This window comes from Notolepis coatsorum (genome assembly GCF_963971535.1).
Source record: "Notolepis coatsorum genome assembly, chromosome: 10".
Lineage (NCBI taxonomy): Eukaryota > Metazoa > Chordata > Actinopteri > Aulopiformes > Paralepididae > Notolepis > Notolepis coatsorum.
The window spans coordinates 98,790,819-98,818,565 of NC_140174.1; positions in this window are offsets into that span (position 1 = coordinate 98,790,819).

Genomic DNA, 27,747 nt, shown 5'->3' on the forward strand with positions numbered 1-27,747 from the left:
CTTTTCACTCTCCCTCCTCCTCCTCGTTCTCTCTCTTCACTCTCCCCTCGTTCTCTCTCTTCACTCTCCCTCCTCGTTGTTCTCTCCACTCTCCCTCCTCGTTCTCTCTCTCCACTCTCCCTCCTCGTTCTCTCTCTTCACTCCCTCCTCGTTGTTCTCTCTCCACTCTCCCTCCTCGTTCTCTCTCTTCACTCTTCCCTCGTTCTCTCTCTCCACTCTCCCTCCTCGTTGTTCTCTCCACTCTCCCTTCTCGTTCTCTCTCTTTACTCCCTCCTCGTTGTTCTCTCTCTCCCTCCTCGTTCTCTCTCTTCACTCCCTCCTCGTCGTTCTCTCTCTCCACTCTCCCTCCTCGTTCTCTCTCTTCACTCCCCCTCGTTCTCTCTCCCTCCTCGTTCTCTCTCTTCTCTCTCCCTCCTCGTTCTCTCTCTTCTCTCCCCCTCATTCTCTCTCTCCACTCTCCCTCCTCGTTGTTCTCTCTCTCAACTCTCCCTCGTTCTCTCTCTTCACTCTTCCCTAGTTCTCTCTCTCCACTCTCCCCTCGTTCTCCCTCTCCACTCTCCCCCCTCATTGTTCTCTCTCTTCACTCTCCCTCCTTCTCATTCTCTCTCTCCACTCTCCCCCTCATTGTTCTCTCTCTTCACTCTCCCTCCTCCTCGTTCTCTCTCTTCACTCTTCCCTCGTTCTCTCTCTCCACTCTCCCCCCTTGTTGTTCTCTCTCTCTCCACTCTCCCCCCTCATTGTTCTCTCTCTCTCCACTCTCCCACATCATTGTTCTCTTTCTCTACTCTCCCCCCTCATTGTTCTCTCTCTTCACTCTCCCCCCTCATTATTCTCTCTCTCTACTCTCCCACATCATTGTTCTCTCTCTCCACTCTCCCCCCTCATTATTCTCTCTCTCTACTCTCCCACATCATTGTTTTCTCTCCCCACTCTCCCCCCTCGTTGTTCTCTCTCTTCACTCTCCCCCATCCTGGTTCTCTCTCTTGACTCTTCCCCCTCTTTGCTCTCTTTCTTCTCTTCTTCTTAATGTTTGAAAGAGCTTTTCTTCCACAAATTCTCTGCGCTCTCATGAATAACACATGAGCATTAGCAGCAACTCTCTGCTTTACCATCATCCCCATTCCTCTCTCTCTCTCTCTGTCTCTCTGTCTCTCTGTCTCTCTGTCTCTCTCTCTCTCTCTCTCTCTCTCTCTCTCTCTCTCTCTCTCTCTCTCTCTCTCTCTCTCTCTCTCTCTCTCTTTCTCTCTCTCACACATACACATCCACATGCACACACAACATGCGCGCACACACACACACACACACGCACACGCACACGCACACGCACACGCACACACACACCACTCACAGATGGCCCGGTCCAGGTCATTTCCTCTGTGGATGGGGGATAACTGGATTTACCAGTCTGTTATGCTCTGTTGTTCTGACAGATCTGTTTATGGACAGAAAAAGGCAAAAACACACATGGGTAATGAGCCTCACTGCTTCACTGATGTGTATGTGCGTGCATGTGTGTACAGTCCTGTGTGAGAGCGTGTGTAAATCCTTTCAGAATGCAGCACTTGTAGCAACAGAACCCCAGTCTGATGACCAGGCTGCAATAATACTCCAGTAATAGTGATAGTTGTTAATACCACATCATCAACCACCTCACGATAGTGTAATGCTCATTTAATGTGCCTGCGAGGTTATGGTTATCTGGTGTTTTCTCCTGAGAGTGTGTAATGGTGCTATTTTTCACTGTTCTAGAATGGTGTGGCTGTACCGTTTGTTTCTGTCTTTTAGGCGTGTCCAATCATGCATGCACGTTCATATCACTCTGCTGCAAAAGCAATTCTCTAACCGAGTTAGAGTTTATACTGGAGGTGGTGGTACTTCTCAAAAAAAGCGGCGATACATCAACTTGGAGATAATGTTTCAACCTTTTGAGAAGTAAAAAAAAAAAATGAATAAAACAATAAAAGCACAGGGTATATCTGAAGGAAAGTTTGGCGTGTGGATATCATGAAAAAAGGGGAGCTAGCATGGAGGGAGGGTGGTTCTGGGACGCTGGAACTAACTATTGAGCCTTCCAGAGGTGTTGTGAGCCTAACTTGATGAAAACACCAGTGAAGGGAGGTGCCCACTTGATAACCCTGGTGATATGCTGGCTCTCGCTGCCTCTCTATCTACATGTTGGGTTGTGGTGGCCATTGGGGGCCATGTGGTAGGGTATGTAGCATCGGCATCGAAATCAACCAGATCAATGATTGTAGGTAGTCGAGGATAGACTTGATAAACAAAGGTTTATTCAGAGTAATATAGCTGGATGACCCAACGAGGACAGTGGCCTCCTGTCCCCAGGTGAGCTCAAGAGTCCACTCAGGCGTGGCTCTTTATAGGGCTGAGAGAGGGGAATTCTGGGTAGGCTTGGCCCAGGTCGGGATTGGAGGGTGGTTCTATGAGGGGGGAGGGGTTGTGTCAGGCGTATCACAGAGGGGGGGGGGGGTTCTAGTTAGGAGGAGGGAGGAAATGTGGGTTGGGGGCTGGATAGAGCCGAAGGTGTGAGATGTCTGTCTCCGGGAGGGGAGAGGGTCCATGTTAGGGGGCCGGGAGGGGGAAGGGTTGGTGTCAGGTGAGACATAAGGTGAATGGGGGAGGGAGATTATTCCCCCACACTACCCCTACACCCCTTACCCTAAACCGGTACCCCCTACACGCACACACACACACACACACACACACACACACACACACACACACACACACACACACACACACACACACACACACACACACAGACACACACACACACACACACACACACACACACACATTACCTTTTTATTTGCCACTATGAGTAGCATAGATGTTTGGCAAGGGGATTGGGTTTCTTCACCGAGCGTCTATCCTTATCATTAGGGCACGCGTATCTCGTGTTTTATTATAAATAAAAGTATTGAATGACTCACTCTCCCCCAAGAGAATCCACATCTCCACAGAACGGTGTCTGAAGTTCCTTGAACAAGCTGCGTTTGCCCTGGTGGCCCTACTCTCCCAGCAGCAGGGTTAACCTGTAGTGTGGTTGCGAAAGGGTTAACCCTTTGTCGTGCGGCAGTGAAAGGGTTAACCTTCTGTATTGTCGCAGTGAATGGGGTTAACCCTTTGGTAGTGTGGTAGTGAAAGGGTTAAGCCATAGAGCTGCTTGATGCATTAGGGCTGGTAGGGAGATTAAGGCTGCGGTTACACCTTTCGTTTCATTTTCGTATCATTGTCATATGCGTTTCGCCGCGACGTCGTGCGCCTCGAGTCACACTTTCGTTTTTTTTTTCGTTTTTGTCACCTGAGCACACTGATGTAGTACACTGCCAAAGCAGTAGGTGGCAGTAGGTGGCAAACATGAAGGCAATTTCAACCAATCAGAACTTGAACGTTTTGTCTGAACGAGGCGTGGTCAGACCGCAACGGATCGCGTGTCGAATTGGGCTCTGAGCAGGCGCGGGAGGTTAGTAGTTTACCTGCACAGATGTTGAGAGAGCGCATTCCCGCAGCAGAGAACCGGCTCGTGATGATGATGAGGATGATGATGTGCACTACGAAAACCTGTAACATTTTGGGTGTTATGTGCAGCATCCTGAGGAAGAGGAGAGCAAAAATAATGTGTTTTTTTTTTATTACTTGAGTTGTGTGATGTTCCAAAGGTAAATGAATAATAAAACAAAATGGCTGCAACCATGTCCAGACCCCCTTTCTTCAAACTATGCAGTCAATGTCTCAAGTTCAAGTAAAAGAAAATGGCCACTTTTCAAGTCAAGTAGGCAGTGTGACTATACGATTTGAATAGTCAGGAATGTTGGTGCATAGTGAATGCAATCCTTTTATATTTATATTAGTGTGGGCATGCATTCTTTTGAGGTGTAAATAGGTGTCTGCAAAGCCAGACAGTATTGTGTGGCAATATACATATAAGATTATATATAGATGCTTACTGCATGTACTAATTCATTATAGTCATATCATATTCCATAATGCATTTTATTCTGCCACACCTTTCTCCCACACAATAAGTACAGCTTACTGCAAGTACGTATTCATTATGACAAGCATTTATAATAGATTCATTTATAGATTCATATATAAAGACAGTAGAGGTTGGGTACTTTATTATCTAAAGATGGTGTGTTTATATATCGATTATATATAGATGCTTACTGCATGTACTTATTCATTATAGTCATATCATATTCCATAATGCATTTTATTCTGCCACACCTTTCTCCCACACAATAAGTACAGCTTACTGCAAGTACGTATTCATTATGATAAGCATTTATAATAGATTCATTTATAGATTCATATATAAAGACAGTAGAGGTTGGGTACTTGGTAAAAAAAATTGTTTATTGTTCTGAACACATTGTACCTACATCATATTCCAGCAAGAACACTGCTAGATGTTCCATATGTAAAACAAACTATTGAAGAGAAGACCTCAAACTTCAACAGACATCTGTGGAGTGGACTCAACCTTGATGACTACACAAAACACAATGTCCACGTTACTAGCAAGTATGAATACTACCCACTATCAAAAAAAGAGGTCAACACACTCCTCACACGCTTTCCCTCCGTCTCATTGTTGTCCGTTCTTGCATTAGTAGCTCTGCATGGTGGTGGCTGGAACTCCCTCTCGTAATTGCGAGCAGCATGGACAGACAGGTCGCTTACAGCTTCTTTGTGCACTTCGCAGTAATTGTGCAGCACAAAGCAAGCGTAGATCACAGTAGGGAGGTCCTCTGTGTTTATGTCCATAGCTCTCCGGAGCATCGCAAAGCGCGCCTTCAGACGTCCGAATGCACACTCGATCACCATGCGCGCCTTGCAAAGCTGTAGCCCGTAATACTGTTCCTGTACGGTATTGCCAGCACCAGGGTATTCCTTCATCAGATATGGCATCAGCGGATATGCCGGATCGCCCAGAATAAAGATAGAAACAGGATCTTCTCCCGGCACCAGCTCTTTAGGGCAGGGGGGGATTGTCCCATCGGTTAGGGCAGTGCACAATGGCGAGTTAGCAAAGATGCGAGCGTCGTGTACACTACCAGGCCACATGACAACAACATCCATAAAACAGTAGTTCGAGTCACACAGCGCTTGTACATTGAACGAGTGTCTCCCCTTTCTGTTGACGTAGGCTGTGGAACGATCTCGTTTTTTTTTATATCTATGTGTGTGCAGTCGATCGCACCTAGACATTGAGGCATTCTGTGTGCTTCATAGAACCTGGCGACATGCTGCTTCACCTCAGCCTCTGTTCTCGGTATTCTGATGTACTCTGGGCCCAGGTAGGTGGTGATGGCCTCACAGACTTGTCGGACTATGATGGAAACAGATGGTCGAGATATTCCAAATGCATTTGCGACTTTTCTTTGTCTGCCACCATCGCTCAGGTAATACAATGTGCAAGCTACCTTTGTGAGCACATCCACGGGAGCCCGCATCGCGGTTGTGATTCCTTCCAAATGCGGACGGAGTCTCTCGCTGAGGTCGATCAAAGACAATCTCGACATTCTAAAGTTCTCACGCCACTCCTCAGGAAGCGTAATTCCGTCGACAAAATTCGTCCACCATAGTCCCGTTCTCCCCGGCCTCATCCAGAACCGGCGCTCCACGTAGGTCCGATATTGCTGAACCCGGAGACGGGGATTTTCGTGTGTGTGCAACATTTCCAACTGGCTGATAGCGCGGCGGCTTGCTATAGCACGTCTTGTTATAGCACGTCTTGTTCTAGCACGTCTTTCTATATCATCTCTTGCTATAGCGCGTGCTGTTATAGCAGCGCGCTGTGACATCAACATCCTGAATAGCGATTGTACAAGCATAAACACCTGAGCTACCTGATCGTCCATGTTGAGTTATCCAGTGCTGAAAAAATATGACTGGATCCTGTTCTCTTCCGGTTCTCTACAACGTCGTCACCGGACGTTGGTGAGGGCACGCGGTGGTATCTACTGCGCATGGGCGTTTTCGCAACAACGGCTCCGTGCTGACTACACGCTGTTGTCGGCGCGTTTTTTAGCGGTTCTCCAAAACGCAAACACAATTTAGCGTTTCAGCCGTATCCACAAAAAAACGCCAAAAAACGCATTTCTGTGTAATAGGGACATGAAACGTATTCAAAAACGTATAAAAAAACGCCACAAAAACACTAGTCTAACCATGGCCTAAAATGGCAGAGTGGACTTTTTGACACATAGCCTGTGTGTGTGTGTGTGTGTGTGTGTGTGTGTGGTAGCTACCTGTCTGTCTGTGGAAGTAAGTGTTGGATGGAAATATCTAGCTTGGCTAATTAACTGTGCGTGAAGTCATCAGGCCAGCCCGGCTGCTAGCTTAATGCCCTCTTGGTTAGAAGCGAAAACACACACACACACACACACACACACACACACACACACACACACACACACACACACATACACACACACACACACACACACACACACACACACACACACACACACACACACACACACACACACACACACACACACACACACACACACACACACACACACACACACACACACACACACTCACTCACTCACTCACACACACACACACACACACACACACACACACACACACACACACACACACACACACACACACACACACACACACACACGCACATTATGCTTCCAAACCAAACAAACCATTACATTTAACTATCCGTCCCTGGAGTGTCGTCTGTTGAAAGGTGCTAAAATCTCCCATATTTCATTTTTTCTGACTCAAGCTGTCAGTCAGCAGCTTCACTGGAGGCTCCTCTACCAGACAACAGACCTTCAGACAGACAGGCCAGACAGACCTTCAGACAGACAGGCCAGACAGACCTTCAGACAGACAGGCCAGACAGACCTTCAGACAGACAGGCCAGACAGATAGACAGACAGACAGGCCAGACAGACCTTCAGACAGACAGGCCAGACAGACCTTCAGACAGACAGACCAGACAGACCTTCAGACAGACAGGCCAGACAGATAGACAGACCTTCAGACAGACAGGCCAGACAGACCTTCAGACAGACAGGCCAGACAGACCTTCAGACAGACAGGCCAGACAGACCTTCAGACAGACAGGCCAGACAGATAGACAGACCTTCAGACAGACAGGCCAGACAGACCTTCAGACAGACAGGCCAGACAGACCTTCAGACAGACAGGCCAGACAGACCTTCAGACAGACAGGCCAGACAGACCTTCAGACAGACAGGCCAGACAGACCTTCAGACAGACAGGCCAGACAGATAGACAGACCTTCAGACAGACAGGTCAGACAGATAGACAGACCTTCAGACAGACAGGCCAGACGGACCTTCAGACAGACAGGCCAGACAGATAGACAGACCTTCAGACAGACCTTCAGACAGACAGGCCAAACAGATAGACAGACCTTCAGACAGACCGTCAGACAGACAGGCCAGACAGATAGACAGACCTTCAGACAGACAGGCCAGACGGACCTTCAGACAGACGGGCCAGACAGATAGACAGACCTTCAGACAGACCGTCAGACAGACAGGCCAGACAGATAGACAGACCTTCAGACAGACAGGCCAGACAGACCTTCAGACAGACAGGCCAGACAGACCTTCAGACAGACAGGCCAGACAGATAGACAGACCTTCAGACAGACAGGTCAGACAGATAGACAGACCTTCAGACAGACAGGCCAGACGGACCTTCAGACAGACAGGCCAGACAGATAGACAGACCTTCAGACAGACCTTCAGACAGACAGGCCAAACAGATAGACAGACCTTCAGACAGACCGTCAGACAGACAGGCCAGACAGATAGACAGACCTTCAGACAGACAGGCCAGACGGACCTTCAGACAGACGGGCCAGACAGATAGACAGACCTTCAGACAGACCGTCAGACAGACAGGCCAGACAGATAGACAGACCTTCAGACAGACAGGCCAGACAGACCTTCAGACAGACAGGCCAGACAGATAGACAGACCTTCAGACGGATAGACAAGAGAAATACTTTCTTGTGTTTCTTTTTTAGTATATTTTTCTTAAGGAAACCTCCCCCTGTGCTCTATTCAAACAGTCAAGGCAGCGTGCTGTGAAAAGCTAATTCAGCTGTCATAACATCGTCGTTTCAACATCGATGTAAGCCACTGTAATCAGTGGGGCGGACACCTTGTTATCGCCCGCTCTGGTTTTTCCGTGTCATTTGCGTGACACGGTGTGATATACGGTCCGGTGAAACAACTGGTGGTCCCGTTCACAGCCTATTGAATTGAGTTTGTGCCTCGTCTGGGAGGATGGATCTGTGTGCATCAGGTGGAGACCAGGCCACTTGAATCACATTTATTACCATTTTGTCCTTCGACCACCTGCTAAAACACACACACACACACACACACACACACACACACACACACACACACACACACACACACACACACACACACACACACGCACGCACGCACACACGCACGCACGCACGCACGCACGCACGCACGCACGCACACACACACGAACACACTCACTCACTCACTCACTCACTCACGCGCACACACACTCACTCACTCACTCACTCACTCACTCACTCACTCACTCACGCATGCACGCACACACTCTCACACACGCGCACACTCATCACTCACTCACACACATACATGGCGAATAGATTCCCTCCCTGGTGTTTGAGTTGCATTAGGAAATGTGTATGTGTGTTTAGAGTGTCCTTTCATATGGAGATGTCTCAGGCTGGAGGAGGCTCATAGGACAACATTACAAACACAGCTGCCCCCCTTCTCGCTTTAACCCTTTCAGGTGTGTGCATTTGTAATGTTCTTTGTGTTTTTTTTTTCATCAGCGCCATCTTTGGATCTCTATAACCGGCAGCTGGTGTCACCGTTCAAAACGTTCAGTTCTCAAAATTCTATATTATATTATATTATATATTCAAATGTATTGTCGAGTACAGTACAGTGAAAATAAGTGCAAATGTAACAGTAAAGTGCAATAGTAATATACAATGTACAGGTGATTAAACTGGGTATAAATAATATAAATTAGTACTACTTGGCGTATTACAAATCCGATTTATGTACAGAGTTGTAATATTTATATGTACAGTGATACACAGGTATATGGTAGTGGTCATACTGGCCAGCAGTGTAACCAGTAAATTACCCTTTCTAATTTAAAGTGTTACTATTACTAGTCTCTCTCTGTCTCCCTCCCTGCTCCCTCTGTCCTGCTCTGGGATTATTCTAACAACACACACCACAGTTCCTCTGTCCTGCTCTGCGATTATTCTAACAACACACACCACAGTTCCTCTGTCCTGCTCTGGGATTATTCTAACAACACACACCACAGTTCCTCTGTCCTGCTCTGCGATTATTCTAACAACACACACCACAGTTCCTCTGTCCTGCTCTGGGATTATTCTAACAACACACACCACAGTTCCTCTGTCCTGCTCTGGGATTATTCTAACAACACACACCACAGTTCCTCTGTCCTGCTCTGCGATTATTCTAACAACACACACCACAGTTCCTCTGTCCTGCTCTGGGATTATTCTAACAACACACACCACAGTTCCTCTGTCCTGCTCTGGGATTATTCTAACAACACACACCACAGTTCCTCTGTCCTGCTCTGGGATTATTCTAACAACACACACCACAGTTCCTCTGTCCTGCTCTGCGATTATTCTAACAACACACACCACAGTTCTTCTATTAGTGACGCTGAGGCCACGCCAGTTGTTTTCTTTTGTTGATGACTCCGATTATGAATTACAGATTCCAATGTCAGTGACAGTGAATACCAGCGTCTGCTGAGCGACTAGAATGTAAATGTTTCAGTCGGAGAGAGCGAGAGGAGAAAAGAGCAGCGTTCTATAGTCTGCTTGTGAGATAAAGATGATGGAGATGAGTGTAGCGGAGCTCATTGTTTGGCTGCCAAGGAGGGGGTGTGTGCCTTTCCATGTGTGTGTGTGTGTGTGTGTGTGTGTGTGTGTGTGTGTGTGTGTGTGTGTGTGTATGTGTGCGCCTTTCTATGTGTGTGTGTGGGGGGGTGCATGTGTGAGTGCGTGTGTGTGTGCGTGTCCATGTGTGTGTGTATGCATGTGTGAGAGTGCGTGTCTGCGTGTATGTATGCATGTGTGTGTGTGTCTATATGTGTGTGCGTATATATATATGTGTGTGTGTGTGTGTGTGTGTGTGTGTGTGTGTGTATGCATGTGTGAGAGTGCATGTATGTGTGTATGTGTGTGTGTATGCATGTGTGAGAGTGCATGTGTGTGCGTGTCTATGTCTGTGTGTGTATGTATGTGTGAGAGTGCATGTGTGTGCCTGTCCATGTGTGTGTGTGTGTATGCATGTGTGTGCCTGTCTACGTGTGTGCATGCATGTGTATGTGTATGCCTGTCTATGTGTGTGTGCATGCATGTGTGCGAGTGCTTGTGTGTGTCAGTAATCATATGCATGCTCTGGGCTCCAGTGTGATCATCACTGTCTGCTCACCTTTGTCTGAAGGAAGGCAGGAGGAGAAGGAAAAAGAGGAGGATGAGGAGGAGAGGTGTAAAGAATCAAGAGAGAAAAAGAGGGAGGGGAAGTTTGAAAGAGATGCAGGAGGCTCTGATCAGGTTGTTGGAGGGGCATGCGTAATACACACATGTGTGTGTTTATTTGTGTGTGAGACGTGTGTGTTTATTTGTGTGTGTTTGTGAAAGAGAATAGAGAGTCTGCTACAGAAGCAACACTGACAGCATATCTGTTGCCTATAGCAGGTGCAGTGTGACCTCAAGTTCAAGTTTCAAGTTCAAGTTTCTTTATTAGTTGTCATACAGAAGTACAGAATACTTTTATACAAAATGCTTCTTTCTGTTTCGCTCCAGAGACTGTGCTAGACAAAAATAGATAAGTATAAAATAAGTATAGCAAGTATAAAATAGAAGTCAGGTATGTAGACAAAAGTGTTCAGTATATATACAATGTTCAATGCAGAGTAGAAGTAACTGAGTTACCATACAATATACTATATACTATACAGTGCAAAGCAGAGATGGGATGAGGTACAATTTAGGTACAATTTACAGTAAGGTGTAATGAGGTATGGGTTTTAGTGCAAATTCTTTACCAATAAATATAAAGTGTATTTAGGTGTTCTAAAGTAGGTAAAGTGGGTGCTGCAGTGAGTTGTTTGTTTAAAGTGAGTGTGTGCATGTGGATGTGTGTGCTGTGAGTGCATTTGATGGTTGTTACATAGTGTTATTGTTCGTTGAGCATCCTGATGGCCTGGGGATAGAAGCTTCTTCTGAGTCTCTCTGTGCTTGCCATGAGACTCCGGTATCGCTTGCCTGACCGCAGCAGTTCAAAGAGGCAGTTGTTTGGGTGGCTGGAGTCTTTGATAATTCTCTTAGCCTTACCCATGCACCGCTTGTTGTAAATGTCCTGGAGAGTGGGAAGCCCCCCTCCAATTGTGCGTTCGGCTGAACGGGCCACTCTCTGTAGTCTGCTACGGTCTTGTGCGGTGCTATTCCCAAACCAGGAGGTGATATTGCCAGTCAGGATGCTCTCTATTGTGCATGAGTAGAAGTTCTTAAGGATCTTCTGACTGACTTGGAACTTCCTTAGGCGCCTGAGGAAGTAGCGGCGTTGCCGTGCCTTCTTCACAAGTTCAAGTTTCAAGTTTCTTTAATAGTTGTCATACAGAAGTACAGAATACTTTTATACAAAATGCTTCTTTCTGTTACGCTCCAGAGACTGTGCTAGACAAAAAGATAAGTATGAAATAAAATAAGTATAGCATGTAAAAAAAAAGAAGTCACGTACGTAGACACAAGTGTTCAGTATGTACATATATACAATGTTCAATGCAGAATAGAAGTAACTGAGTTACCATACAATATACTATGCAATATACTAATATACAATATACTATATAGTGCAAAGCAGAAATGGGATGATGTATGGGTTGTAGTGCAAATTCTTTGCCAATAAATATAATGTGTGTCTAGGTGTTCTAAAGTGTGGAGAGTGGGTGCTGCAGTGTGTTGTTTGTTTAAAGTGAGTGTGTGCGTGTGGATGTGTGTGCTGTGAGTGCATTTGATGGTTGTTGCATAGTGTTATTGTTCGTTGAGCAACCTGATGGCCTGGGGATAGAAGCTTCTTCTGAGGGTGCTTTCTCACTCACCATTCAGCTCCGTTCCGTCTCGTTCCGTCTCGGTCCGTCTTTTGGGTGCGAACCCCCCCCCCCCCCCTCTCCCCCCTCTAGTTTGTGTACACACTTCAGTCTTGGTTCGTTCCAGGTTCTGTTTACGGTTTGCGTTTTGAGCTTGTAAGCTTGCCGTAGGCGATGATGTCATGCTCGAAAATGTAAACACAGGAAGTGTGTTAACACGGTGGTGGAGACTGGATGCTGATATAAAATAAACAAATAACCAATAAATATGAAGTTATATTTGAACCTCTGTTGTCAAGCCTTGTCAATATAACCCACCCCCCTTTTCTCACAAATGGAACTGGTGTTGTGGAGTCCGCTTTTGAGCGTTTTGCAGGGTTAACGATAACGCTAAGCTAACGGCTAACGCTAGTTAGCTTAGCCTGTTCAGCAGCTAACATTATTCCATCGCTCGTGGCAATTATATTGCATGTCATTGATCTACCGGTCTATCACGGCCGACTGGTTGGGCACCACTGGTCTATAGAAATAAATGCATTCGAACAAGAAAGTACAGTAGACATATCAATGGCAAACGCTAAGCTAACGGCTAACGCTAGTTAGCTTAGCCTGTTCAGAAGCTAACATTATCCCATCGCTCGTGGCAATTATATTACATGTCATTGATCTACTGGTCGACCACGGCCGACTGGTTGGGCACCACTGGTCTAATAGAAATAAATGCATTCGAACAAGAAACCAATGTTTAGACATAAGCAATGGCAAACAAAATTGCCAGGCCTAATGCGAGCCAGGGAAGTGCTGTGCGTTGTAACGTGGCTTCATGTTTTCATCCACTGAGCTGTGAGGCTCCACATGCTTGTTTTGGTTGAGGTCTGAACTCGCAAATTGCCCATAAATATCGTTTTTGTGGGTATTGTCCAGTTGTTGCTGTGTGGTTTTATCAGCCCAAAATTCAAGCAAGCATGAAAGCATTACAGTAACGATGTTGTGTGTGTCACGCCCCCCGCTCCCACTGGCCCGCACCCGAAACCACCTATTTCACCGGTCCAGGTTCAGCGCCCCCGGGGACGAATCAGCGGGGGGCGGGGGCGGGGGGGAGTGTTCTCACTCAGACGGACACACCCCTTTTGGGTGCGAAGCGGCGCTGATTCGACCCCGAATGGTGAGTGAGAAAGGGCCCTGAGTCTTTCTGTGCTTGCCATGAGACTCCGGTATCGCTTGCCTGACCGCAGCAGTTCAAAGAGGCAGTTGTTTGGGTGGCTGGAGTCCTTGATAATTCTCTTAGCCTTACCCCTGCACCGCTTGTTGTAAATGTTCTGGAGAGTGGGAAGCCCCCCTCCAATTGTGTGCTCGGCTGAACGGGCCACTCTCTGTAGTCTTCTACGGTCTTGTGCGGTGCTATTCCCAAACCAGGCGGTGATATTGCCAGTCAGGATGCTCTCTATTGTACATGAGTAGAAGTTCTTAAGGATCTTCTGACTGACTTGGAACTTCCTTAGGCGCCTGAGGAAGTAGAGGCGTTGCCGTGCCTTCTTCACAACACTGTCAATGTGTGTGGTCCATGTCAAGTCCTCAGATATGTGGACTCCGAGGTACTTAAAACTGTTCACTCTCTCAACCGGTGCCCCATCGATGCTGAGGGGGCTGTAGTCCCTGACCCCCGACCTCCTAAAGTCCACAATCATCTCCTTTGTTTTGCTGATGTTCAGGGAGAGGCTGTTCTCTTGGCACCATCCCGCCAGGACCTTGACCTCTTCCAGGTAGGCCCTCTCGTCGTTTGCAGAGATCAGGCCCATCCCTACTGTGTCGTCAGCAAATTTGATGATTGTGTTGTTCCGCTGAGCCACACAGTCATGTGTGTACAGGGAGTAGAGGAGGGGACTCAGAACACAGCCCTGGGGGCCCCCTATGTTGAGGGTGATGGATGAGGAGGTGCAGTTGCCTGCTCTCACCACCTGGGGTCTGCCCGTCAGGAAGTCCAAGACCCACTGGCAGAGGTCATAGTTCAAGCCCAGGTCCCTGAGCTTGGCAATGAGTTTGGAGGGGACTATAGTATTGAATGCTGAGCTGTAGTCGATGAATAGCATTCTCACATAGTTCCCCTGCCTCTTGTCCAGGTGTGATGCTGCTGTGTGCAGCACATGGGCTATGGCGTCCTCCGTGAACCTGTTGGGGCGGTATGCAAATTGCAGGGGGTCCAGGTTGATGGGGAGGGAGGAGCAGATGTAGCCCTTTACTAGCTTCTCAAAGCACTTCATGGCTATGGAGGTGAGAGCTACAGACCTGCCACCATGCTCACACTGTCTCTCTCCCCCTCTCTCCATCTCTCTCCCTCCCTCTCTCCCTCCCTCCCTCTCTCTGTCTCTCCCTCCCTCCCTCCCTCCCTCCCTCCCTCCCTCCCTCCCTCCCTCCCTCCCTCCCTCCCTCCCTCCGTCTCTCTCTCCATGTCTCTCTCCCTCCCTCTCTCCATGTCTCTCTCCCTCCCTCTCTCCATCTCTCTCCCCCTCCCTCTCTCCATGTCTTTCTCCATCTCTCTCTCCATGTCTCTCTCCCTCCCTCTCCCCATGTCTCTCTCCCTCCCTCTCCCCATCTCTCTCTCCATCTCTCTCCCTCCCTCTCTCCATCTCTCTCTCCCTTCCATTCCTCTCCACATATCTCTTTTTTTCATGTTCATCTCTTTCCCTCCCTCCCCCTCTCTCCATCTATCTCTATTGTTCTCTTTCTCTCTCTCTCTCTCTCTCTCTCTCTCTCTCTCTCTCTCTCTCTCTCTCTCTCTCTCTCTCTCTCTCTCTCTCTCTCTCTCTCTCTCTCTCTCTCTCTCTCTCTCTCTCTCTCTCTCTCTCTCTCTCTCTCTCACCCCTGCCAAACAAAGGCTAAGAGAACTCACTTCCTACAGATGACAGGCTGAACAAAGGGAGCGGATGAAAGCCTAGCCGTTGTAACGCTACCTACTGTAGGTACGTCTGTTCCTCCCGCTTCCAACTGCTTTCATGTTGTAGACATGAATGGGGTAAAAGCAGCATATTTTTCCACAACAACAACAACAACAACAACAACACACCCACAGCAACTGTCACCATCCCTCATATAAACTGTCCAAACAGCAAAGTAGGGCACTATTTAATATATGGTACACGTAGATTCCAAACACACACACACACACATGCACAATGTATGCTGTTCCCAAGGTTTATTAAATGGTGCATCTTTATTATTAAATGGTGCATCTTTATATAGTGCTTTTATCCAAAGCTCTTTACAATTTGTTCCTCACATTTGACCCATTCACTCACATTCACACACAGATGGCAGAAGCAACCATGCAAGGTGCCGACCTGCTCGTCGGGTGCAATTAGGGGTTAAGTGTCTTGCTCAAGGACACTTAGATGCGCTTCCCGGGAGGAGCAGGAATTGAACCGGGAACCTTCGGATTACCAGACAACTACTCTACCTCCCGAACCACTGTCACCCCCAACTTAACTCACTATTAACTGAGCTGTTGGTAATACGACAGCAAGTATATCCCCATATATAGCCCAAATTCTCAATCCACCTTCTGAACATGCTTATCTGAGCCATTGAGGAGTAGTTCATGTTTTTAGTTTTATGAGAATAGCGCCACCATGAGGCACGGTGACTCTGAATTTTTCCTTGCTATTGTAAGGCAAACATATTTGTCTTAGTTTGGTGGAAGTCGGACAGTGCATTCACAGGTAACATCATTTCCTGTTTACCATGCTTTTTTCAGAAAGGCTAGAGGGAGTATGAAAAAAGGTTGGTTTTTCCAATAATTCAAGATGGCGTAAATCCCATTATGGCGGACTTCATAGGTCCTTATGGCAAAGTTGTGCAGCTGTGTTGAGTAGACACATCTCTGGATACCAGTTTCATGACTACATGACGGATCGGGAGATAAACACATTTGAAAAAAAAAAATTGGCCTGATGGTGGCACTTAACTCTTTGAGCGCCACTGACTTTCCCCATCTGTACTGGCTGGCGCCAGCTTTTCTTGACCATTTTCACGATATTTCACGATCTTGCGGAGCTATTGTATATTCTATATTATAGCTATGGAAACAATACTATGGCTCATTTGACAGACACTATTTCTAGTCCAACATGTAAAAAATAGTTTGTTTCTACATACCTTCGTTCGTTCACAATTCCAAGCTAAACATTGCCTTTTTTCACAAAAATCCAGGCTCGTTTTCTAGATTGTGAGATAAAGTGTGTTTTGTGCAGCGTATGCGCAAATCTCACGGCTGCTCGCTTGAAACCTATATTATTGCCAGGTCAAAGGTAAACACATGACCTTGTTTCTTCACAAAGCCGGAGCCGAATAGGTTTCCTCATCGGTCGGTTTGATTATAGTTGTTTTACGTTTTACCAGTAGTGGTTAGTCCAACAAACGCACCTTATCGTCCATAATCATCATCCATATAATCCATTTTGTCTTTTTCATAATATCCAATAGTTCACTCGCCATTGCATTGCAGCCAGGTTACTATTGTGTGCTCGGGCCAGACTATACCACGGAGCCGAATAGGTTTCCTCATCGGTCGGTTTGATTATAGTTATTTTACGTTTTACCAGTAGTGCTTAGTCCAACAAACACACCTGATCGTTCATAATCATCATCCATATAATCCATTTAGTCTTTTTCATAATATCCAATAGTTCGCTCTAGGCGATCGCGATTGTCGAACGTGTCCTGCTCACTGCTGCTCGCAAAGAGTACCTAGTTGTTTGGGGGCTGGCACTAACACACTAATAGCTGGCCCATGATGTTCATAAGGTAGGCGATACTGCGACCTGGCGGATTTCGATCGTCATTGCAATTCCAATGTTGTGCCAGGGAGCTCCGGCTGGATGTTTGGAACAGGGATCAAAGGAAAAATATCAAAGGATAAAAACCCAAGAAATCTCGGGTATGGCGCTCAACGCATGGCGAGATAACCCGACCTATCTCGGGTATGGCGCCCAATGAGTTAAGGAAACGTCATGGGGTCACCAAAATCAATAGGCTTCTTCCTCTAGGGGTCATGAATGTGCACATCAATTTAGAAAATATTTGAATGAAAGCTGTTGGAGTTATCACATTCACAATTTACGATTTCCCTGTTGTTCAGAAATATAATAATAAATGTAGCTGCAAGCAGCCAACACAATATTTGGAATGGTGCGTGTCTGGAGAACAAAAGCATCACCATGCGCAGGAGAGGCTGTGTGTCTCGGGATGGTTCTGAAGTAGGTCTCCAAAGGCTTCCCGAGGCCAGAGGGTTTGACCAGAACCATTTGCCAACAGCATGTCCTCTTCCGGGGTGGGTTTCAGCAGCCTATACAAACAAGACTGATCAAACACTATGGAAAACGAAGGAGTTCTGTGTTTTCCTCTTTTACATCCAGCTTAAAGTCTGGTCCCGTCCAGTTTTGGTAATGTGAAAAGGGAGAAATTATATCAGCCCAATTCAACACAGTAGAGCCATTCTAGCAATCATCAGGTTTCTAAGTTCAGTGCTCTTGACAAAATAACTAATTGGAGGCAGGATGGCCTAGAGGGAAAATAGGCCGGTCAGTAACCCAAAGGTCGCTGGTTCGATCCCCGGCCCAGACAGGAGGGTGTATCACAGCTGTAAGCTGGTGACTGAAAGGTGGCTGGTATTACATCTACCGTTGGGTTATTTCAAGGCTGAACCAGCTTGCGCTGAAACGGGTGGGGTGGTGCATCTGGGGGTGGCAGCATGTTGGCATGACATTGTGATGCACCTCCGCCTACTCAGACTATGTCTAAATGCAGACACTGGAGCTCTGAGTTATCTCTGTGACAGTAGGCCTAGTTGAGGTGAGGGCGCACATGAACCTTTGTCCAAATTCCAACAACCCATTTTTATGCATGTGAGAAATAATAGTAATCATAATTGTTCTGAAGGGCCAGATTAACACTGAGAATCTGCGTTTATTATTTTGTATAACTTGTATATTATTTATATATATAAGCTATATACCTTTAAGCTTCCGTTTGAATCATAGTATTATTCGCTCGCCTCATTGGACACCGCCCTTGACATTGGCGGCGCCAGCAGTCGCGCCCCCCAGACAAGTTCAAAGACGTGTCCGGGCAAGTTCGGACATGCCCTAAGCCGGCACAGTGATTCCGGACAAGTAATTCGGTTGCGCTCTAGAAATCACTCTGAGTATATATATTGTAGAAGGCGCAGCAGCCGTAGTGTGAACCTAATCTAATGTGCAGCTGTGTGTGAACTTAACGTAACGAGTATCAGAACACGAGGTGAAGTGTGAAGTAACCTAACAGCAGAACGAGTGAACATGTGAGCAGTGGAAGCCTACCGCGGTGTATCGTTACGGATAGCTAGTAGCTACTTAGATACGACCCTAATATTGTAGAACCATTGTTGGTGTATTATAGTGACTTGTGTAAGCGAAGTAACGTGGAGAAGAGCATAGTTAAGACCATCAGCGCTTGGATCTAACTACACCTGAAGACCTTCATCGGGCTAGCTTCTAGGACCAACGAAGCTAGCTAGCTACTATCACTGCTATCGGGCTTTGGATTAAGAGCTATTACCCTGCCATCGGACACTTGGATTACAAGGACTGGATCCGTACGAGAACCCCTTTTCTTCAGTGACCGCAGGAGTATCCGACTATTCTTCAATTCCTCTGGAGCGTACAACTCCGTGGGGGAAATCATTGTCTCCAGCTATCCCCCTCGCTTGCCCTGTATCGCCTCTCTCACTCCATGCAGAGCTCCGGTCGAGTATTCTTAACCTAGGAATTATTCATTCCCCTTGACTTTGATACTCTGACATTCTACTATCATTTCACTATTAAAAGAGCAACGTGATAATTCAGTTGTATATTGATTACTATTAAAATACTGTAAACGTGATCTCTTTGTCCCCGTGCCGTCAATTGAGTGTCTGCCATATTTACCTAACTGTACTGTCTGGCAAGTAATAATATTTAGTAGTGGTTTAATCTAAACAATCTTTAATACAGTCCGGGTTTTGTAACCCCTCAGTTACAATAATAATAGCAATAGCAAAGGCGATAGCAAAGACTCATCTCTCTTCCTCTCTATACATACAGACAGACTCATCTCTCCTCCTCTCTATACATACAGACAGACTCATCTCTCCTCCTCTCTATACATACAAACAGACTCATCTCTCTCCCCCTCACTGACATTTATTTTGTCAAAGAAATACAAATAAAAGGGGTTTTGATTAAGGAACACAAATGTCATCACTGGAAGCATTGCTGCATTTCCTCCGGTGTAATTAGTGAGATGATGCAATTAATATCCATACGAATCCTGGGGCTCCCAGTCCCAGGGCCTGGTGGGCCCTGATTACCCACAATGCCTGGTCAGTAATCCAGGCTGCCTTTTGATTCATGTGTTCATTTTCATCTCATTATTAGAAATTAAAACACGTTTCTCATAAGGAACCAGGGAGCGTCCAAGATCAGACCTATTTGAAACATGTTGGCCCTTTTAAGATACACTGAGATATAAGAATCACTACCAATGATAATGAATGGGTAACCATAGATACAGAATAATGAATAAATAGGTCAGTATTATTTATGGTTTCACCCAGAGCCTTATTATTATTATTATTATTATTATTATTATTATTATTATTATTATTATTATTATTATTATTATTATTATTATTATTATTATTATTATTATTATTATTATTATTATTATTATTATTATTATTATTATTATTATTATTATTATTATTATTATTATTATTATTATTATTATTATTATTATTATTATTATTATTATTATTATTATTATTATTATTATTATTATTATTATTATTAATAATAATAACTATAATAATAATAATAATAATAATAATAATTAATAATGATTATTGTTGTTATAATAATAATGATCATTATTGTTGTTATAATAATAATAATAATAATAATAATAATAATAATAATAATAATAATAATAATAATAATAACTATAATTATTATTAATAATAATTATTGTTGTTATTGTAGTGGCCACTTACATGGACACTTATGTAGCCGGTTCAATGCTGAACCTGCCACTACTTCGACCGTGCCTTGAGTGGGAGTCGAACCCCGGGCGCATCGCAAACCGCTGCGCCAAGAAAGGAATTCCCTCCTAAGCGCTCAGTTTGGATGCCTCTGGGGAGTGAGTTTTACTTCTATGTGCCGTAGTCACACTATCGCGGCACATATCCGTTACATTCACCCCCCCTAAACTCACACCACCCAAGGCATCCGGGTCACGGCACCACTGTAGCCGGTTCGACGCTGAACCTGCCACTACTTCGACCGTGCCTTGAGTGGGAGTCGAACCCCGGGCGTCCGCACCGGGGCCAGCATCGCAAACCGCTGCGCCAAGAAAGGAATTCCCTCCTAAGCGCTCAGTTTGGATGCCTCTGTGGAGTGAGTTTTACTTCTATGTGCCGTAGTCACACTATCGCGGCACATATCCGTTACACTTACATGGACTGGACATAATCCACCTACACTGTCACTTTAAGGACACAGGGCATTGTGGGTAGCTAGAGCGGCCATATGAACTCTTGGCTTGGTTTGTTGTGGTATCCACGCTATGCTAATAAATGATGCACACTGATGTGTGGTCAAAGAAACTTCACTCTCTCTGGTCGTGATTTCCCGTCTCCTACATTATGATAATAACAATGATAATTATTGTTGTTATAATAATAATAATAATAATATTATTATTAATATTATAATCATATTTTTTTTAAATACGTTTGACCTGTGTTGACCAATCTATGAAAATGCTGTGAAAAGAGACAGGTTTCTAATTTAAACTAGTTGCCATTGTGATTTTAATTAAAAAACAAACAAAAACACAATTAGATTCTATATGATGCATCTAGCAGAGTATTGATATTGTTATGTTGTTATGGCAACAGAACAGAGCTGATTTAGCATGTAGCCTTGTTGTGGTTGAAATTTGTATTAGAGATCTTGTCGGTTTACTCTGCTCCAAGAGAAACACACACTTTCACAATGAGCTACTTTTACATCCAGTCGTTTGGACCTGCCGATGCACCTCCTGGACTCATCGTCTATCAGACTCCTGCTTTATTGTTTGGTAAGAAAAAAAATCTAAATGAAAATAGTATTATATATCTTCTTTTCTTTATTTTAATTTGCATGCAGGTTCAAAATTTGAGTTAAAACCCACCCAACCACATAACTGCATACTTTTAAAGAAAGGGTCTGGGTCTGGTCCACTTAAATATAAGAAGTCTTCTTCAGAAAAGATTTAATCAGACCAGATATCTTAGTGTTGTCTGAATCTTGGTTGAAAAAGTTTGATATAGTGAATCATCCATAGATTTGGACCATACAATTTATTTAGAGTGGATATAATTGGAAGATATATAATATATATAGGATATCTATGTAAAATCGTGTTTCCCTGTCAATGTTTTAAATGCTATATACTGTTCCAAAATGCTTTGAGTTCGTTACACTGAAGCTTGATTTGGGATCTAATAATCCATTCCATGTGACTGGGATTTATAGACTCCCATCTTCTGACACTAGCTATATAGACAAGATAGCAGAAACAATTCTGTGAAACTAGCCACTGAGAACCTGAAACTGAGACAGAGATATAGTTTACAATGACCTTTGTATATCTACTGTGAATGGGTCAGACATTGAAAGAGTCACAGAATAGGCCTACAAATGATTTACAATTATGAGAGATTTACATTTTCATTTAAATACCATGTAAGCGTTCTTCACTGAATAAACTATTTATTTTGCACATAATCTAACACATATCCCAAGGCTCTAAACAGTTTTGCACACATTCATTTAGTTTGACAGTTATTGAGAGTTAATGAGTTTGAATGTCATCAGAGGACACTGAATCCTTGTGTTATTTACAGCTCAATGAAATTATGTATAGATGATGCTGTTCCATCTACATCATTTCATTCAACTGTAATTAAAAAAACACATGTTATTATTACTGTTGCAAAGGGTCAGATTAAACTGAATATATATTTGTATCGTTTGATATACCTTGTATATTATTTGTATATATACACGGAATATCCCTTTACCTGTGTACAAACCAGAGTAATATTCGCTCTCCTATTGGACAGCGACCCCAGGCGCCAACGACCAAGCCCCCAACGGTAAGTTCAAAGGCAACTCCGGGCATGTCGGTACATGCCCAGAGTCTGCGTAGTAATACGAGACAAGAACTGAGGTTGGCACTAGATATTCACTTTACGTATAAATACGGCGCAGGTGTAAACAGCAGTAGTCTTACCAAAACCTTAATGCCTTCACCACGAGTCAACGTGCAGTGAAGTGAGCAACCTTGCATCTAAATAGAGCATTGAGAACCGTGTGCGAATAGAATGCTAAAGTGTCAGAGTTTAACGCAGTAACGTTGAGTTCGACTTAATCTAATGTGAAGTAATAGTCGATCATTTATAGTGTATCGTGCGGCTACAGTTCTTCAGTGACCAGCATTACCATCGGTTCGTCGTGTATTTAGCTAGTGCACTTATCCAGGCTGTGCGGCCTAAATCCGTGCCCACACCCGAGGAGTCCTAGGCGAGAACCGTTGGATATGTACACAGGAGAATCGACACCGGCGATTGCAGAACCATTTCTGGTTCGATTATATTGCTTTGGGACCGTGACCACTGGAGAAGAGCACCGTTGATTCCACTGTCGTTTGGGATTTACCCCCCGTGAGGATCACCACTCGGGCCCGCCTCTTGGAAGGGGCTGGCTAGCTGTCGTCAATGCTATCGAGCATATTGGATTACAACTATTGCTTTGTCTGCTGATCAAGGGAGTACATGCACCGGCTCCTGTATCTGGAGCCTCGTTATTCCTCGTTGACCCAGACTTTGTACCCGAACATTCCTCTACCCCTACCGGCCTTACACCCCGGAGGGAACCCCCCAGTGTCTACAGCTGGTACCGGTGTGGCCCATATAATTGCTATACCACAGGTGGCGTCAGCTTAGACCCATCCTAGTAGTCCTACTATTCTCATTGACTTATGCTCTTGACTGACTTTACGTATGTTCTTCGCCATACAAGCGCGAGCCTAATTCTCAATCTGTAACCTAACGTTGCTTAATAATAATAAATAACCCTCCAATAGAACTTTATGTGTCAATGCCGTATTCTTGTGTGGGTGTTCACCATATATATTCATGTACTGTATGGCCAGTAATTAAAGTACATAACTAGTAGTGGTTTAATATATCACAATCTTTAATACAGTCAGGGTATTGTAACCCCTCAGTTACAATTACTGTTATTATTATTTAATCTTTTTGTACTTTGTATAACATTGATGATGACCTTGGCTGTTTACTTTTCAGGTCATCCAGAGGCCTTCATGGTCTACCCTCCATCCTTCTACCCTCCACTCATCTATGATCCTGTTTACCATGGTATGAATAAATAAATAAATAAATAAAGATAATAAAATAAAAGAATGTCGAGGAAACCTTTTCTCATGTTAAATTGTGTGTTAAAACCTGTCCCCTCTGTGTGTCCTCCAGATCACCCTGTCCCCCCTGCGGAGGACTATTTTGTCTGCCCTCCAGCTCACCCTGTCCCCCCTTTGGAGGACTACTTTGTCTGCTCTCCAGCTCACCCTGTCCCCCCTGCAGAGGACTACTTTGTCTGCTCTCCAGCTCACCCTGTCTCCCCTGCGGAGGACTACTTTGTGAGCCCTCCAGCTCACCATTTCCCCCCTGCAGAGGACTACTTTGTCTGCCCTCTAGCTCACCCTTTCCCCCCTGTGGAGGACTACTTTGTGTGCCCTCCTGCTCACCCTGTCCCCCCTACGGAGGACTACTTTGTGCAGCCGTTACCCACGGACACAGCCGCTCACCTGGAGCTGATCTCCGACCTGGACCCTTCCTTGGCTGAGCAGCAGAGGAGGGGTCGGGACTACTTGGACAGCATGACCAGGTTCAGGTAACGCTTGATTGTATTACAGCAGCCGACAGCCATCCTGACCAGGAGGAGGAGGAAGAGGAAGAGGAGGTGGAACATGAGGAGGAAGAGGAGGAAGAGGAGGAAGAAGAGGAAATGGGCGAAGAGGAGGTGGAACATGAGGAGGAAGATGAAGATGAGGAGGAGGAAGAGGAGGTGGAACATGAGTAGGAAGATGAAGATGATGAGGAGGAGGAGGAAGAGGAAATGGAGGAAGAGGAGGTGGAACATGAGGAGGAAGATGAAGATGAGGAGTAGGAGGAAGGGGGGAGGGTTTTCACCAGTGGCAATATTTTAATCTTTTTTTTGTGTTGATTTGGGATATTTTTCCTGCATGTAGGTATCGTTAGCTACTAGCTACCACTTCTTTTTGTTTGCTAGTACAGTTACTGTCAAGGTCTTCCTCAGAATTCAACTGGTTTTAATCACTTTGCATGATCTATTTTTACTCCTGAAGCAGGTTGCTTTGGCTCACTGGACCCATGCTGATTATACTAGCTGTCTGCTTCAGCTTGTTTCACCCCAAGGAATAGAAATGTTTTCTCCTTCTTAAATTGAGGCCCTGGTTCGGGTCCATTCTCTTGTCAGGTAGCCCCGCATCTGGCGGGCTATAGCTCGAGTGGCCCCTTCACCCCTGTGCTCACTGGCCTTGGCGTCTTGCGGGGCCGGTGAGGCCTTGGGTAGCGTCTTGGGCGTCTGGGCAAACAGTGGTAGTGGGCAGCGTCTGGCTGTCCTTGTGGCCCAGGGGTGTAAATGTTGTACCCATCGGTAGAGTTGGTTATAGGGTTCACAATAGTGGTCTGCAAGGGCCTTGAAATAAAGCCCGTGCCCTGCCCGAGCCCGTGAACTTCAGGCCCTGCCCCGAAAATAAGCCTGACTGTAAATAATATTTTAAGCCCTAGCCTGCGTGAAAACCAGAAAAAATATTATTATTATTATTATTATTATTATTTGTTTTAAATATTCAAAACACGGTTTTAGATGAACTTAATAAATAAACAAAAACGAAAATGTCCAATAGGTCTAACTAAATAACACATATCATGCTGAAAACTAACAACCATTCTATAGCCTGATTCCCTCTTATTAGAATATTAAATTATTTTTTTGTTTTAAATATTCTAAACACTTTATATATTAACTTAATAAATAAACAAAAACGAAAATGTCCAATAGGTCTGCCTAAATAACGCATATCGGCTGAAAACTAAGAAGCATTTACATAGCCTGTTTCGCTCTTATTAGAATGCCGTCCCAGTGCTCACACGGCAGCCTCGTAAAACGTATTGAAGGCTATAGAATCTTCTTTGACACACACACACACACACACACACACACACACACACACACACACACACACACACACACACACACACACACACACACACACACACACACACACACACACACACACACACACACACACACACACACACACACACACACACACACACACACACACACACACACACACACACACACACACACACACACAACACAATAGCCTACTCAGTCACTATATAAACAAACAGAAAACAGAAATCATATTTCGAGCAGAGCAACATAATGAAAGCACAACAGAACAGGGCAGCAGCGACCCAGCTAATAATAAACATCACTCACCACTTAGCGGTTGACGTCAGCAACGCGTTGAACAGCGTTAACAAAACTTCGCCAACCGGCTACATACATCCAAGAACAAATTAAAACGTTCGCCAACTGGCTATATTCCAACACAACCAATCGACTTGTCCCCTGAGTTCTCCCTGCGCGCTGCGGTAATTACATCCAAATGTTTCTCTGATGACAGCTTGCGCGAAAGACAAAACGAAACTTAAGGAAAACGAAGGTTATCCTATAACCCTAGTTATATGAAAAAAAAAAAAAAAAAAAAAAGACAGAATTATTCATTAAAAAAAAAGCCCTACCCAGCCGAACCCGCCGGGCCGGGCCGGGCCGGGCCCCGTCGGGCCTGGGCAAGGTTGCAGTGCACTAGTTCACAAGTCGTGTTTTGGGGGGATGGAGTGTCTTACATTTGGAGATTGTCTCTTCACTCTGTTTTCTGATTACAGGGATCCTGGCCGGAGGAGGCTGTGGAGATGGGCTTCCTGTCTGGGTCTGACCTGCTGTGACCTCACTTTACCCATGACTCCTCTCCTTTGTCTTTTTATTTTAATATTTTTTCTCATGGATGGTGTTGATGAAGGGTCAACAACACAATTTATGCTGTGCTTCATAGTGGATACCCAGCTCCTCCTTGGTTAACCACAAAACTAATGGAAAGGTAAAGGGGGCACTGTAAAAATCACTTAAACAAACTTAAAAGCAAACTGCTTACTTTGTGTTCACTGTGGAGTAGGTTTCAACATTTACTTCAGGGCTTGCAGACTGAAGAGTGGCCCCATTACTTTATATTAGTTGGTGGCTAAATAGTCAGAGCTGTGGGTATCCAGTATGAAGAATAGCATGGGTTGTGCTGAGAAATGATCAACACCATTGTACAGGAAAGAAGAATTCTGAACTGAAAGAATATTGAGAGTATTGTATTACAAAAGCTATATCATACAAATGTCACATTGTTAAGCCATTGGTGTTTACATTATTTGTCATAATCACGGCGACGTCGGCGAGAGCCTTCTTCACTCCTCCTCCTCCTCCCCCACATTCACGGCGGAAGCCTCACTCACTCCTTATCCTCTCACACCCTTATATGGGCAGTATCCATTCCCCTGATTCACACGCTGCCAACTCATCAATCAACACGGCTGTGACTCATCCCCTCATCAACGAGATGGTACTTCAACCTGCAGATCCTGTCCTACCCTCGTCGGAGTGTTAAACTAGCTTTCTAGGTACGACGACGAACCTAAGCCTTGCAACCCTGTCCTCGTTGATATACCTTGTCCTAATCTGTTTCTCTCTGTGCCCAGGACCACCACTCCAGTACACCTCCTACCTGGACATCCCGTGCTACACAAGGAGTGCTCCTGCTCTCGCCTATTACAACACATACCTGTTACCCTGCACTGCACAAGGAGTGCACCTGCTCTCACCTATTGTACATCCTTGTACCTGTTGTCCCGTGCTGCACAAGGAGTGCTCCTGCCCTTGCCTTTTCACATCCTTGTACCTATTGCACATTCCTGTATTTGCCTGTAAACTGTCTGCTTGGGGGAATAACATTAAAACCACCCTAAAACGCTCCATTATCTCTCCTCCTGTGTTCTGCTATTGGGCTCCGCCAAACCCCATCCTCACATTATTATAGCAATGCCCTCTACACTTAAAGTCTAACATAATACAAACTAAAATATATAGCAGAGGTGGATAGATAGAGTACTGAAATATATTACTCAAGTGGATAGGCTACTGGTACCTCAGTAAAACTTTACTTAAGTTGGAGTACAAGTAGATCTATTTGAGTAGAAGTTAAGTATCTAGTTACTTTAGAAGAAAAACATGCTCCAATATTATCCTCCATGTACTACATTTGGTATGGTCTTTGCAA